Here is a 16194-nt window from a genome sequence, read left to right on the forward strand (position 1 = left end):
TGCAATTAGGGAAAGGGCCAGTTTCTGCCTTCCAACTGGAGGATATAATATGCAATATTTTAAGACCGTGAGTAGGAGTCCTTTTGTAGGATAATTCACAGGACCGCTCATTACCTCCGCTGGAAAGCACAGCAATTCTTAGTCAAACTACCGAGTTACTTTAGGACAGCACAGTGAAAAAAATAAATAACAAAAACCCAACAAAGAGCCAGGTTTGCAGTATGCATCTCAAGAACTGGACACATGCCAGTCATTTAAAGGTTATTCCATCCAGCAGCTTACTCGATAATTTCAGGAGGTTTGAAGCTTGCCGTTCCTCCGCTGGCGCTGAGGAGACGCTGTGCAGGAGGCGAGGCACGAAGATGGCTGCAGCACCTGGCTGCGTGGCACGGCCCCACGGCCCTCGCCCAGTGCCATCTCCTTCACCTCAGCCGCCCTCTCACTCCCCCTCCTCAAAGGGAAAAGGGGAGAAAATACAACGCAAAGGCCTCAAGGGTTGAGATAAGGATGGGGAGATCACTCAGCAAGTATTGTGACTGGCAAAACAGACTCAGAGTAGGGAGACAGTAAAATTTATTGCCTATTACTAACAAGTTAGACAAGTGACAAACAAAGGAAAGAAACCAAAAACGCCTTCCCCCCATCCACACTCTTCCACCTCCTTCCCCCGAGCAGCGCAGGAGAATGGCGGTATGGCTGTCGTCAGTCTGTGGTGCTTCGTCTCCGCCGCTCCTTCATGGTCACTCCCTGCCCCTGCTCCCCGTGGGGTCCCTCCCACGGGATGCCGTCCTTCCCGAACTGAGCCTGCGGGGGCTGCCCACAGGCAGCAGCTCTTCAAGAACTGCTCCCACACGGCTCCGTACCACGGGGTCCATCCCCCAGGAGCAAACTGCTCCAGCACGGGTCCCCCACGGGCGGCAGCTCCCCCCAGACCCCTGCTCCTGCGTGGGCTCCTCTCCACGGGCTGCAGCTCCGGCCCGGGGCCTGCTCCTGCGGGGGCTCTCCATGGGCCGCAGCCTCCTCCAGGCCACATCCACCTGCTCCACCGGGGGCTCCTCCACGGGCTGCAGCGTGGAGATCTGCTCCGTGTGGGACCCATGGGCTGCAGGGGGACAGCCTGCTCCACCAGGGGCCTCTCCACAGGCCGCAGGGGAATTCTGCTGCCTGCCTGGAGCACCTCCTGCTGCACTGACCTGGGGGGCTGCAGGGCTGCTTCTCACTATTCTCACTCTCCCAGCTGCTGTAGTGCAGCAGTTTTTTTGTTGTTGTTGTTGTTGTTTTTGTTTTTGTTTTTGTTTTTGTTTTTTTTTCCCTGTCTTAAATCTGCTCTTGCAGAGGCACAAACAACATTGGCTCGGCTCTGGCCAGCGGCGGGCCCCTTATCTAACATGGGGCAGCTTCTAGATTCTTCTCACAGAAGCCATCCCTATGGCCCCCAGCTACCAAAACCTTGCCATGTAACCCACTACACCCGTCCCCTCCAGGGTCACCAAGCTCAAAACATTGGGGCAGCCCTTCCAGGGGACCCCGTGCCCAGCACCGAGGTCTGCTTTAAAAGGAAGCCGTGTGGAAATGACCGGCCGCTGGTAACCGCTGGAGCTGTTAGTGACACCCTACTGCCTCTCCAAAAGGGACTTACCACACCGACAGTCATACACAAACTCTGGCTGCGGGGAGGACTTTCTGCAAGAGCTCTTTCAGCAGATGACAGCTTTATCACGTACCACAAATTCATTTGCAGCTACCACTTTTTGTACTTTGGGGCTTTTATTCATTACTTTTCTGCCTTTTAAAAATCAGTTTTCAGCTTAATTCTTAGCTATTATTCAATATTTTCATCGGTGTTAACTAAACCCAGGGAGCATTTGTGGTTTTAGCCTGGATTAAGCCTTTATTCCTCATTGTTCTAAATGCATGAAAGTCAACCGCGTTGTTTTGTTTGATGCTCTCCATGCCACAGTGAATTCTGTGCAGCTACGACTGTAAATGGGCCACATCACTCATGAATTACTAATCCCCGTCACTCACATTTTCTGGGGAATATATACTATATTTAGTCCTTAGGCTTGGAAAAACAAAGCTGGAGAAGTTTGAGCCTCTTTCTCTCATTAGGAGTCCTTAGAATGCTCCCTAAAAACTGGCAAGATAATTTCACCACCACATATAAGTGCAATTCATTAACCATGGTGGAAATTAGACCCTTGAATTGAGAGGCTAATTAAGATAATTAGATATAAAGCCTGAAAGGAAACTACACAGACATTTCTTAAAATCTCATTTATACTTATGTAAATCTGGACCAACTCCACCGTCATTTTTTGGATTTATACCCGGGTAATTGAAATCACTACTGAGCTCTTTAAAGCTCTCAATATCAGCAAAAGGCACTGAAGTAAAACAATTAGTAGATAGGTTACGTTTTTCACTGTTACTTCTAGCTGAACTTAATATCACAATGCTGCTATTTCCAAAGGTAATTTGCCATTCTGGTGGGTTATTTATTAAAAAAAAAAAAAAAAGTGATGAATTTAGCAGGCCATCATCAATTTAAAGAGCTGCCAACTTTTACAGCATTAGTAAATGAAGAGAGCTGAGAGGTTTCAGCTTCGACTGCTGCCTCTTCCAAGACGGTCATTACTTTTAATGAGCGGCCTGTACTGTGCTTCGTTGTACCACCAACTGCACCGAGATCATCGCTTGCAACAAGCGAAAACACTGAGTAAAAGCTCTGCACAAACCACATAGAAAAGTGGACAAGTTCAGCTGGGGGGAGGACAATTTAACTATACAGAGATACGAAATTGAGCAGCGTGCCTCTTTTGTGCAGTTGGCTGCTGTGCAGTCCCCGGGACCATGAGCCTCTCCTGGCTTGTGTTTAGCAGGGAGCACTGGGCAGATTTCTGACGGCGTGACCTGCTCTCCCCTCATCCCGTCACTGATATTTAGCTGCAGACAGTGCTCTGCTGGTCTGTCTTAAATGGAGCTGATGTGAGCTGAAAGGCAGCCTGCCTAGCCAGCAGCGAAACACTGAGCCCTGCAGTCTGCCTCTCCCTTACGCCCCAAATCCAGATGACTGCGTAATTGTCGTGAGGAATATGGAGAGCTCGTGGCATGAGGGCACACACCCCCATGCCTAAAACCTGGGATATAAAAGCAGGGATTCAAAAAACAGAAAATCTAACCTCTGTCCATTAAAAAAAAAATCTACAACAACAAAACACTGACAACAAAACCCCCACCCAAACAATAACAAAACCCATGCTATTCCATGCTTTGGAGCTGGTTTTCCTGTTAAACCAACAGCCTGCAGGAGACCAGATGCTTCATTGAGAGCTCCTGGCAATCAGGTTACAAAAAATGTTAACAGCAAGGCAGGACAGGGACAGGAATAAAGGCAGCAGACCACAGCAGAAGGCCAGCCCTTTTACCTGTTGGTTTACACCCCCACATGCGTGCCTGCAAAGTCTCTTGGGACTCCTGGTTCCTCCGCCATCACTTGGTGACATGTCAAGCAGACAAGCAGTGTAGGGAGTTGCACCACCTCCACTTGGTAACACTGAACACTGTGATGCAGTGTCTGGGACAGTAAGGAGGGAACAAGAAAAGGGAGAAGAAGGGAAAGAGAGGGAAAAAAAAAAAGAAAAGAAAAGAAAAGAAAAGAAAAGAAAAGAAAAGAAAAAAGAAAGGAAGAGGCTTCCCTTCATCTGGGGTAAAAAAGAGGTAGAGGGGAGCCAGCTTTCTTTTGTGTAAATGCACCTGCACGGCTTTTGTATAGGGCACTCAAGAGCATCCAGGGCACTTGAAGCAGATGTGGCATCTGAGGTCAACATCTACTTTTGTTACTGATATAAAGTGTTGTGTTTCTTTTTTTTTTTTATATAATTATTTAATTTCTTTAAATTTTCTTCTTCAGAAGCCTTTCCAGAGCTGCTCGCAGCAACCGAAGAGGGGCCGCCAACCCCAGGGTGGGGGCTGTGCCCCCGGCAGTGCCGGTGGCTGGCCTCTGAACGCCTGCCAGTTCTGGCTCCTGCGGCTTTGGCAGCTCAGTGGGAACGGGCGTCATCGCCCTGCAGACAGCAGATATCCCCGGCTGGCTCCACAGGCGTGCTGCTCTCACTGAAACCAGAGACGAACGCAAACAGCCCCCCTCGGCCCAATCCCCACCTCCCCTTCCCGTTGCACATCACTTACAGCCGGAGTTAAATGTGTTGAGTCGATGTAAGCATCTTGTCAGCTTTGTGAGTTTAGGGTCAGCCCTTCCCAAGTGTCCTTTGCCTCATGCACCCAAACCCTTCACACCTCTGTGCCAGGGGAAACTGCGCTCTGCAGAGTATCTTGCATGTTGGACATAAATAAAGAAAACATAAAACCTGAAAGAGGTCTCCTCTCTTTCTCTCCAATTATGCAGGGGAGTTTAGACTCCAGGATTGCATACCCTGTATCCTTTCCATTTGTGTCCTGGCATTTGATTTTTATTTATTAGGACAAACCACTGCACGTGACCTCTTTCAGCATGCAGTGAAGCTAGGCAGCTTTCCAGCTATGCGCAACCCAGGGCATGAGACCACTCTGCCCTCCTGAGCCTCCAGGACAAAGCCAAAAAAACCCTTCCCCGCCTTCCCAATTCCATCAATGCTCTAGCATTTAATGTCACCTGGTGACACACTGGCATGGCTGTGGTTCTCCAGTAGATCTCCTTTGCAGCAGCAGTTGGATTTTAACCAAAAGCTGTCATCTGTTTTATGAGCAACAATATGCATCAACCATTTTTTTTAAACAGAAAATTGGGGTTTCGGTTGCTGATGGCACATGATTCAGTTCTCTCTGACTTTCCCATATAACCTTCAGGATATTAGTCAGCTTTTTAATACAGTCATGGCTCTCTGTTCTTTTACTTGCTGCTAGGATGCTCCGTCAAGGTAGCTGTGGAAATTAAAGTTCAGAACATGTTAAACTCAGAACATGATGGCAACCTGGCTACACCTAACATGTCCACTGCTGTGAATAAACACAGAACACCCTACACATTCAGGAGGGCTATAGAAATGGCAGCCTGTGAATTATGGATTAGACAGCTGTCCTCCAACCAACCTAAATCATCTTTGATACCAGAAAAACTCAATCCCCAGAACAAAACAAAGGGTTGGTTTTGGCCCAGTGGGACAAAATCTGAACAAAATCGCTTCTTCCTCTTGTGTACATTAGGGCTTATGCATTGAAATCAAAGAACTGTGGATTAGGATCCCAATAAGTATCTGGTATTATTTTGAACCAGAGGTTTGGGATGGGCCTGTTGTTAGTAAAAACACAGTGTCCAGTCTTTTCTAATCTCCAGTATCTGTGGGGAAAGAAGCAAAATTCCCTAGATAAATAAGTAACATGTACATATTGGACGCATTTTAATGGAAGCTGTCTTCCAAAACGTAGACCGTTTCACGAGGACCATTAAGGTTTAGCAGTGAAAGCAGAATCCCAACACTTTTACCTGTGCTGGTGATTAACAGGAGCACATGTCGGGATTACGCGACACACACAGCCCACTAAACGGTCCCCATCTCTGTGTGTTTAATTCTCAGCACCCTCCCGTGTTACGTGGCCGGTCGGCTCACAAACCAGACACAATTCCTGACACAAATTCAGATACGATTCCTGACAAAACCCCTGCACCAGCACCCAGGTGTGGAGGCTAAATGGAGAGCTCGGAGCCGTGGCAGCACCTGGGGCCCGCTGCGTGCGGCCTGCCCGTGCCCCGCGGTGTGCAGAGAGGTGCTGGCGGCACGGGGACCGCTGTGCCGTGTCCTGCAGCCTGCTGCTAGCCCTGGGCCCCACACCCGGCCTAGGCCCCGCTCTGTGCCTCCTGGCAGCCATCAGGCCCCGTGCAGGCCCTGTGCCTCTCCCGACGCCGAGGGCAAGGCTGGATGTTAGGAAGAACTTTACTGAAAGAGTTGTTAGGCACTGGAATGGGCTGCCCAGGGAAGTGGTTGAGTCACCATCCCTGGAGGTCTTTAAAAGACATTTAGATGTAGAGCTTAGTGATATGGTTTAGTGGAGGACTTGTTAGTATTAGGTCAGACTAGGTGATCTTGGAGGTCTCTTCCAACCTAGACGATTCTGTGACTGGGATTCTGTGAAACGGGGCTCCAGCCTCACTCTGTTTCTATTTCCTCACCACGGCGAATGCCGAATGCAGCAGATGGGCGCGTTCCTCCCCACGGCTTGTTTGTGCCAGGTACTCTGCTCACAGTTTGTTCCCGGCTGCTTGCAGTTCAAGCCTTGTTTAGTGGCTCAGGGAAACGGAGGAACAAATGCACGGCTGCAGCAAGGGAGAGGGCCCGGCTTGTTGAAAGCATTGCATTTGAAACATTTCACCATACTGCATGCAGAAATCCTTTGTTTGTGAGGGTGGGTTTTTTTTCCTTTATTAGAAGGGAAAGGAACATAAGAAATTGTATCTGCTTCCTTACTAACATCTCAGTTTTCCTACGCTTGTCAGAGGTAAAAATCAGAACAAAATATCTATCTGAGATCCCGGTAAAAAGTTTTCCACAGCATATAAAGATAATTGAGAGGCTGAGTGGAGGTCCAAATACATTTCTTTTATATTTTTAACACTCTGTGACTGCGTATGCAACCATCCTTGGATTCTCAGAGATTTAAAGCATGGCCTGAAACCTTTATGAATACGAAGCCCACTACTATCCCGTGATGAAAAATTAATCACAGAGGCATTAAGCGACTCACCCTAGGCTTTGCAGTAAATTAGTGGCAGCTATGATAAAACCTCAGGGTCTTAATATCTGTCTCCCGATCAGCCAATGTCTCTTATCCCATGATATTTGACAACCCTTCCTGCAGAACACCAACTGTTGGTTAGTCATTTCACTAGAAATGTAGGTTGCTGTACCGCCATTGCACTAACTATATCAACGGCAAACTACTTACATGATGGCACTGAACAACTATAAAGACACTCTGGAAATTTTTGGTAAATAAAAACCAAATAGAATCCAGCTATGATCAAGTCTAAGCTATTAATTACAGTGAAAAGTTTGAAAAGTTATCAGGACTTGCCTTCTTTAAATTGAATATTCATACCTGCTATTCTCTATTGAATCATTCAATGACTCTTGTACTAAAATAATTTCTGAACAGGGTAATTAAAATATATGTGAACAGGTAAGTAATAAGTCAAGAGCCATTCTGACATCTAAGGTTTTAACAAAACATGACAACGCTCAACCTTGAGGAAAAAAATATGTATAAATAATGGCCAGTGTCACGTGGCGCTTCAAAACAGTAGAAGGCAGGCAAATCAGAGAGGGAAAACATGACTTGTCGCATTATGGAAGCTAAAGAAAGGTGCACACACACACACACACATCTTCCTACAGATGTGGGTGTTTTTATGAGTGGAACAAATTTATTCGAAGCTGAAAACTAGAGCGTTTAGAGAGCTCACGATGACAAGTGCAGTAACATTAGGAGCTGTAGAGGCAGCATTTCAAAGCAGGAGCATTTATTCTAACTTTTGATGTTAACACCCACTCATTCTGACAACAGCAACCCAGAGGGCATAATGATGAGAAATTTATTTCTCTGCTTTTCAGTATAGATTCAGACATTGTTATATACCTGAACAGTACCAAAATGTAAAGGTAAAATTGTTGAAAAGCTTTACAGTTTATGAGATACTAAACACAGCCCGCAGATTCTGCTGATCTGGGACCCAACTCTAACCTCAGGCACACATTGTTATAAAACTCTAGAAGACAAAATTCATTGTTTTTTCCCAATGGTTTGCAGTAATAGATTTCCAAGATATTCAGAGGTGTTTGTCACATTTTTATTTTAATTTGATCTTTGCAGCTAGAATGTTACAGCCAGAGTCAGGCAATTCCTGAATCAATACACAGTTTTAAAAGTCAGATATTAGTCATATTCATAAAAACTTACAGACACCATAGAATGAAAGGTTAGAACTGAAATATGTTTCATATAAAGCAAGATAATTTATGAGCTTGTTTATGCATTTTAATATTTTTTGTACTGTGAAAAACAATTAGAAGTATTAATTAGGAAAAATGTGTAGATCTATATAACATAACAATAAAATATAATTAAAAATTGTACTGATGTTCTATCCATAGGTTTGGTATCTTTGGTTTAAAATCACTTGAATACATTTGGATTAGGGGTTTGGGTATGAAGATGCAGAGGTAGAACTCTGATGTTTTCAGCAGGGATAAACCACTAGACCTCTTTTTGTAGGTATGAGCACCAGCTATTAAATAAACAGGACACTATCAATAAGAGAGATTGGTATATGAATTGCTGGAAACCTGTGATTTCAGAATAATTTTTCCTCTTGAAATGTTTCAGTCACATGAGAAGTCAGAATGACAAGAAAACAGATTTTTTTCCATACAATTCAATAAAGAGACTAAAAGCACTGAGCTCTTCTTATATTTCACAATGTAAAATAAACTTAAATGTCCTAGACAGGCTTTCTACACTTAACACAAGTAAATTTAGATTAATTATCTAAGGCCTAGTAAGTGGCAGATTTATCAGATGATTTATGAGTTCAATAAGAGTTTGTGCAATTATTTTCAAAGCAATAAATCCAGTAGCTTCTAGGCTCCACGTCTTCCCATTTACCACATGCCCGTAATGTAAGCTTGCCCAGCACTTCCCAGACACAAGCAGTCACACGAGCTCAGGCCAGGAATCCCTTGCCACTGAGGCCAGGGAGTAAACCCAAGTTTTACTGACGACTTCAGTGTGTATCTTGCAAATACCTGAGGATCAAAAACCATTCCAGAGGCTCAGAGCAGTGAGGACAAGCTGTTCTATCTCAACAAATCAAATCCACGCCCAGCCATTTCTGCATCCACCCCTAGACTCTTTGAGCTTCACTAATAGAAATCTGAATCGTTATCTCAGGGTGTCGCAAGTTTATGGCCCAGACTGCTTTGGTAGACGCAGATGGGCTCTCTCCGGGGCTCCTCCCAATGCTTTCCGAAGTAGCTACTTGCATACTTCAGCACAGGAGAAAATTAGTTTCAGGACTTTATTATTACTATTTTTTTCCCCCAATTTGGCATCTATCTCTTGCCACTCTTCCAAGCAAACAGAAGAATATGATGTCTTCCCCTTCTTACTGCATCCCCAGGGAAGGCAGTATAGGAGCTGTGGCTGCTTCTTCCCATTTATGTGTACCGCTCTATACTCTTCCTTCTATATGACAATCCTTTTCTATGCTATATTCATCATTCAATTTACATCTTCCCTTCTCCCTTCCTTTCAAACTGGGTCTTATTATCTCCTGTCTTCTCTTATTCTGGTCCCTCCCTCTCTCCACCCACACACCCATGCAATTACCCCTAAATTATAACGTCCCACGATCTCTACAGTCAAGCAGAGAGTAGAAGCAATGACCCAGTGATACAGGAGAAGAAATTTTCCCTCTTCCTGCCTGTTTACTGATCAGCTCCTTCTCATTGATCCAAGCCATCTATCTTCTACCACACTTAGGATTGCAGCCAGGATGGCGAACTTTTGAAATGGAGTATGTCAGTGAGACACAGTGATGCTGATAGCGCTTGCTAATAACCATCACGGCTTAGAAAGTGCCTCTATGAATAATGTTGCAAGGTGCTAGAAATGACTCAGATTACAGCGAATGTACTACACATCCTGATTTCCAGTGCTTGCTGCGTTTCAAGCACTGGTTGTTTGGAGGTTCCACAAAATCCCTCCACTTACCCACACCTCAGAGCTTGTGAGCTTTGCTGAGTTGGCCATATCCAAAACAGCGCGGTAAGCTGCGCTGTCTCACATATAACTTTGGCACAGTAGGCCATTTCTTATATATGATTGAGCAGCTTTTGTATTTTTCAGTCCATACATGTCACCAAAATGGATCACATTTTGGAGACAGCCCAGCAGCACCTGGCATCAGACCCAGGACAGGAAGCAGGAGATTTGGCTTCAGATTTTTTTTGCTCCCTGGCTCACATCTCTTTCCAGCTCTCTCAACAAAGAAGAAACTGGAGAACTGCCCTCCCAGCAGTGAAGCAAGGGGACTGCAGAGAAGCTCAAATAAAAGATCAGACAAAACTAAGGTGAAACAAAGTGTTTTTTTTTTCTAATTTCTTTTTCTGAAACAATTGAACTGCTTGGCTGAAATTCTCCAGGTATGTCAGCGGGAAGCAGTCACTCCTTGCACAGTGTGGGAAAACTTCTGCCCAAGAGAACATTCAGGCTGAATTACAAACGCTGAAAACCGATTCTTGTTATGGGAAGCACAGGACAATTTAAGGACAATTCTAACTAAGAATTGTCCTTAAAGTATCACAGTTCTAAACCACTCTGGTTTTGATGTGGAAGTTATGCTGAAAGGCTTCACGTGTACAAAATCATCAATCAGAAAATCAAATAAGCTCCCCTTGACTTTGTTCTGCGAGCTAAGAATGAGGCAAACAACAGACTTCTGGAAGCTGAAGTACCAGCAAGGCTTAGAAGTGCAGCAGCAGCTCCGGGCTGGAGAGCAAGGCTGAGCCGGTACCCCCAGGAAGGGCAGAAGCAGTCCTGGAGTGGGGGGATCCACTGCCACAGCTGCCCCAGTAATTAAAAAAAAACACAAAACACTCTTGCCAATAAACATCTCTAATTCAGTCAACACTGACAGCAGATTATATTTTTTGCAGCACTGTGTAACTACTCTGTACTTTTTTCAATACTGCATCGGTAATGAAGAGCCTCAGAGTATTTCTGGGTTTAGGAAATGGATCCGTGTCGTTTATTTGCCTCATGAATATAATCCAGCAGCTTCCACAACGACTTTCATTGTTCCAAAAGCCTAAATATAATCCTCATACATGATACCAGACACGTATCAATTCTAATGGTAAAATCTCAACAGACGTAACTCTCATCCGGAGCTGCCTTTTCCCCACGTACGCACAGAAATCCCTGCCATGTGTTCACTCTGTGCATTTACATCTTAGGGTAATATTGAAGCAGATGCTTAGTCTGGAAAATGAAGACTCCCACTGAAAGTAGGTCATGATTATTACAAAAAGAAAGATCCCCATGCTGAATTGTTTTACGGGAAATCTCAAAACAAGAAGAGGCTCGAGATTCTGTTCTGTAAAACAACACATTTTTTAAATACCTTAAGCGAAAATATTATCCTTTGTAGTGAGCTCTGCTGTAGGTGGCTTAGGAGGCAGCCACACAGGAAGCAATATTACGGATGTGCCCTTAATCCTGCACTGAATCAAAGCTTCCGTGTAATAGGTCTTTTATCTGCTGCTGGTTTCATGAGAAATAAACTGTCCGCTGAACCAGCGTTTTCTGTAGAAAAACTATTTGCTACTCATTCTGCCAGAAGTGTTTTTAAACAGAGGGCACAGCTCAACTCTTTTTTCCCATCTATCACAGGCATAAGCATTACTTCCAAAGGCTGGTCTTCCAGCAATTCAAGTAATAACAAAGCTTCTATATATTGAATCTATTACATATTTGCTGTCATCATTTTTAGTTTTGGATTGGTAAAATTAAAATTCTTACTCCTGAAAGCAATTATTGGTTTAACATTCTCATAGGGAAGCATGAGGAAAAAAAAAAAAGAAAAAGTAATTTGTGTATTAGATCCAAGCATCTATTTCTAGCTTCATTAACAGACTACAAATGCTGCCTTACACAGAATGCTGCAGCAGAATTATAATTGTGTTAATTGCAGCCAGCATATTTCCAAAGCCACTGTTTACAGATTCAGACATTACTCTCTTGATTCGTTCAGTCTTAACAGTAATAATGAAATAAATAGCACACAGTAAATAAAGCTAGTACTCAATCTTTGTTCTTAATGGTGATTGAAAAATTTACATATTTCTTAGATTTCAAGAAAATTCAACTGCAAAAGTCTCTTCACTTTAATATTGAGCTAACATCTCTCTTAACATGAGATTTAAAAGAACCTTCAAAAAAAAAAGACACAAGGGGACAGATTAACATAAAAACTTGTAGAAAAAAGTAGTAAGCATAAAAATAAAAAATAGAAATAAAAAAGCAACTTTCTACAGCTAATAGAAGACTTGTTACATAACAAAAAACAAACCTAGTACAGGCTCAGGTGAATACGATTCTCGTGCAATTGTAGTACATATATCAAGGAGATATATGCAAGTGAAGAATTTAATCTTCCTTAATCTTCTCGTGTGGTATGATTAATCACCCCCCTGTGGACTTTGGAAGACTGTTATAAAGATAACAAGAGAAACAATATAAAAGTACCGCAGTACACAACAAAAAGCAATTCACATTCAGGACTGTTTTAAGATAACCTTGGAAAGCTTTTGGTTTAGAGGCAACAAAGAATACACCTTTGTAGCTCGCATACTTTAGACATAAGCATATTAAATGAAGAATGCAGCTGACTGATGATTACATCTTTAGTATTAAGTCACCCAGTTATTTCCAAACGGCAACTTTTATTTGGAACCAAATCTGCAATATCACTATGGCACCTGGCTCCTATTTGAACTAGCAGGGGAGAAAGTATCTCACTGATTTTCTCAGCATGGGCCCTACTGTCTACCATAAGGCAGGTACCATTTCTTCTTAAAAGTGGTTGTTGCCTTTTGGGCCATTTCTGCTTCCCAGTATCGAAAAAATCCCTTATCGTTTGCTCCTAAACACATAATTTGCTCCCAAATAAACTCCCTCTTGCAAATATCTTTCAATAACACGTGATTTGTTACACAACAGAGTAATGCTCTTCGTGGCAACTGGTTCTTATTAGCAATACTGGGTATAGCTGCCAAAAAAGGCTAAGGGTTAGTAATCAATTAAGCATGCAAGAAAAAATAAAGCTATATATACACTATATATACCATGTTTAGGTTGCATAACTTCCACTAAAGGAGTTAAGCAATACCCATCCGGTAAACAGGGAGCTGGTATCATGGATGATCTATCAGGAGGGCCCGAGGAAGGTGCCGAGCATCAGGCTGCCAGCGTTAGTCAGTGCAGTGGTTTCAAAAGCTTTCTTTTCTTTTCTATTTTTTTAAATATATATTATTATTAAAAAAAAAAAAAAGAAGCTACCTGCTTTTATATGTGAATCTGCCATCTGACAAATGACATGACCTTGCTTAAAACACACCTACCTTTCTTGTGGCCTGGGTGAGAACCTTTAAAATATTTTGATGCATTTTATGTGTGGTAGGTTTGCTAGGGGCTGCAGGAAGGAGAGTTAAACATCAACATTTGCTAAAACCACTTTTATTTTATTTTTTTTAGACTATTACAATCTGTATGCCAGTATTCCACATTGAATTTCAAGTATGGACCTGAGTTCACACATGTTCACATGTGCCTGGCTTTCATTTTGTATGGAGATCAATCCATACTCAAGCACAAAACAAAAAAAATCTCTGGGAAACACTGCAAGAAAGGAAAACAAAACAAAATAAAACAAATCCAGCATAGGTTTGTATAACCTTAGTGCATGCCCAGACATACTGCTGGTGGTTTTGACTGAGGAAACATTCATCCCAATGAATGGCCTGGCGCCCAAGCCAGGTAACCCTCAGGTCTTGCCATTTGTCCCTGCCACAATGTCAAGAACTCACTCTTAAAATAACCTCCTCATCAGCTGTTAGTGGGCAAACTACATTGATATATATAGCTGTAAAATCTGGGAAAGGTACAAAATGTCACGAATAATTGCAGCCAAGGCTTAGGTACCAATAAGCAGTAAGAACATGTGCCAGGCCGAGCAGGCTGACTTGGTGACTGGAGCCTTTACGAGGGACATTGGCTGCTGTGCCTGGTCTAAGTGGGACAGGAACATCAGCAGGGGACATGTGGCTGGACAGTGGGACAGATAAGAAAGAGCTGAATCCAGAAGGAAATCCGCTCTTCTCACCGAAGGCTAAGCTAATGCTTTTATTTTATTTTTTTAACCCTTGAACCTGTGCATGTCTCGTAATGCGCTTAGACTCCAGGATGAGAAACCACGCAGCCATGTGCCGAACACGTAGCAGCCCAGGGGAGAGAGGTGACATTCTTCTCCACGAAAAAGGAGTGCCACTTTGCAGTTCTCTACAAAAAACAGGGAATCTATAGTTCAAAAGTGAAAACTGGTTATTCACAAGATATGAACCTGCTGGGAAGTCAATGAAAAATAGCACCCAGCTCAGTAGCCTTCAGACTCAAGAGCTTTCACCAAAAAATAGGTCGGTTGCCAGATGAAAGAATAGTGAAAAAAAATAGTTTTATGTAATTTTCACTTTTAAATTCCCCTTTGTATCGCTTGTATACAAAAATAAGAGTTTCATATGTCATCAAATTTTTGAAGTCTCTGGTTCTCAAATGTAAGAATGACAATTTAAATCAAACAGTCAGAAGAACAACCACATGCTGAAATATTTTTATCTTAACCTCTTTTCCATAAAGTTGCAGTAAATTTGAAAGCCTGCAAATGTGCTGATGGTATAGAATAAGGTGAAATGATACAGTATTCCCTTTTTTATGCCTGTAATTAGAGAACACCCCACTCCACAGACCAAAGAAGCTTCTGTAGACGGCCCACACCACTGTAGACTTCACGCACTCCGTACCACAGTTGTTAAGACCACCTTGAGGCAAATCTTCATTCCTTGGCCAGCAAATTGGTCAGCAGCGTGCACAGAGGGTGCAGAAAGGTGTGTGAGAGCAGAACTGTTTCAGCAGCTTGTTAGGAAGTCAGAATACAGAACCCGACCCCCTGTGACTGTGCCTAGTCCTTCCTGAAAGAAATCTCTTTAGCCAACACTGACCGTCACTGACATCTGCGTATGGAAACCACTAAGAGCATATTAGTCGGGGGAAAAAAAAAGAACATTTTTTTATAGTACCAAGAATACACGTAATCTTTGAACAGTAAGCTGAGGGGAAAAAAAGCATTGCTGCCAAAACACCTGAAACAACAGTGGTAGACAGAATATCCTGAAGAAGCTGAAAAAGGGAAAGCAACAGCATAAATCAATGGGAAAAAAATCTGATTCGTAGTTGTAAACATCTCAGGTATAGCAGATAGAAGTTTTTGCCTGTGATTTTAGATATCCTCACTACAATTTATTGAATGGTAAATTGAAAAAGTGAATAAATCCGTTATTCTAAGTATTACACAACACTGGCAATGGCGCATGGAGAACCAGTGTGATACCTCCATCAGCTGTAGCCATTCATTTACAAAGCCTCCCCCGTCAAACTACAAGTTGTTAAGACACAGCAGAAAAGGAGGTATATTCACACCCTGGTGATACTAAGCTTAGAGCAAATCTTACCAGGATGAAAATGCTGTGTGAAAAACAAACAAACAAAACCAAGCAGAAAACACAGAATAAAACCCCTAGTGATTAAAGTTGGAACTGAAACACTGTCCTAGGTTTTTCACACAAAACTGCATTATTACCTGTGTAAATATTCCCCACGATTACACAGCCTGTTTGCACAGGAGCACAATTCAGCCCAGAAGAGCAAATACTTGTACTAAATAATGTCACGTAACCTAATTTGCCAGAGCAAATGCTGGCCAGTCACAATATGATTTTCTTACTGCTACTAGTTGGGCTGATGCGAACCCAATGGAGGACAAAAATGCTGCATCTCACATGAGCTGGGCTGCCTTGGCTGGTCACCAGGTGCCCACGCAGCTGCTTACCTTACTCCCTCTCCTCAGCAGGATGGGGCAGAAAATACGATGGAAAAAGCCTTGTAAGTTGAGATAGAGAGATCACTCAGCAATTACTGTCATGGGCAAAGCAGACCTGGCTTGGGGAAGATTAATTTATTGCCTATTAATAACAGAATAGGACAACAAAAAGTAAAAAAAAAAAAAAAAAAAAAAGAAAGTGGACACCTCCCCCCCGCCTCCCTTCTTCCTCAACTCCAGTCCCAATTCTTCTACCTTCTCCAATCCCCAAAGGGTGCAGGGGAATGGGGGCTGCGGTCAGTCTCTAATGCTTCGTCTCCGCCGCTCCTTCTCGGTCACGCTCTGCCCCTGCTCCACGTGGGGTCCCTCCCACGGGATGCCGTCCTTCCCAAACTGAGCCTGCGGGGGCTGCCCACAGGCAGCAGCTCTTCAAGAACTGCTCCCACACGGCTCCGTACCACGGGGTCCATCCCCCAGGAGCAAACTGC

At 43.5% G+C, this 16194-nt stretch overlaps 1 long non-coding RNA gene across 1 annotated transcript in view; it reads left to right on the forward strand.

The window, feature by feature from the left end:
• LOC308200695 overlaps positions 1–15901 on the forward strand; it is a 37532-nt gene extending 21631 nt beyond the window's left edge. The window contains exon 3 of the long non-coding RNA XR_013955751.1: positions 3914–15901. This is a non-coding gene — a long non-coding RNA (uncharacterized lncRNA). The remainder of the gene's footprint in view (positions 1–3913) is intronic.
• Positions 15902–16194: the final 293 nt, after the last annotated feature.

Source organism: Anser brachyrhynchus (assembly GCF_964034855.1).
Source record: "Anser brachyrhynchus genome assembly, chromosome: 1".
NCBI classification, from domain to species: Eukaryota; Metazoa; Chordata; class Aves; order Anseriformes; family Anatidae; genus Anser; species Anser brachyrhynchus.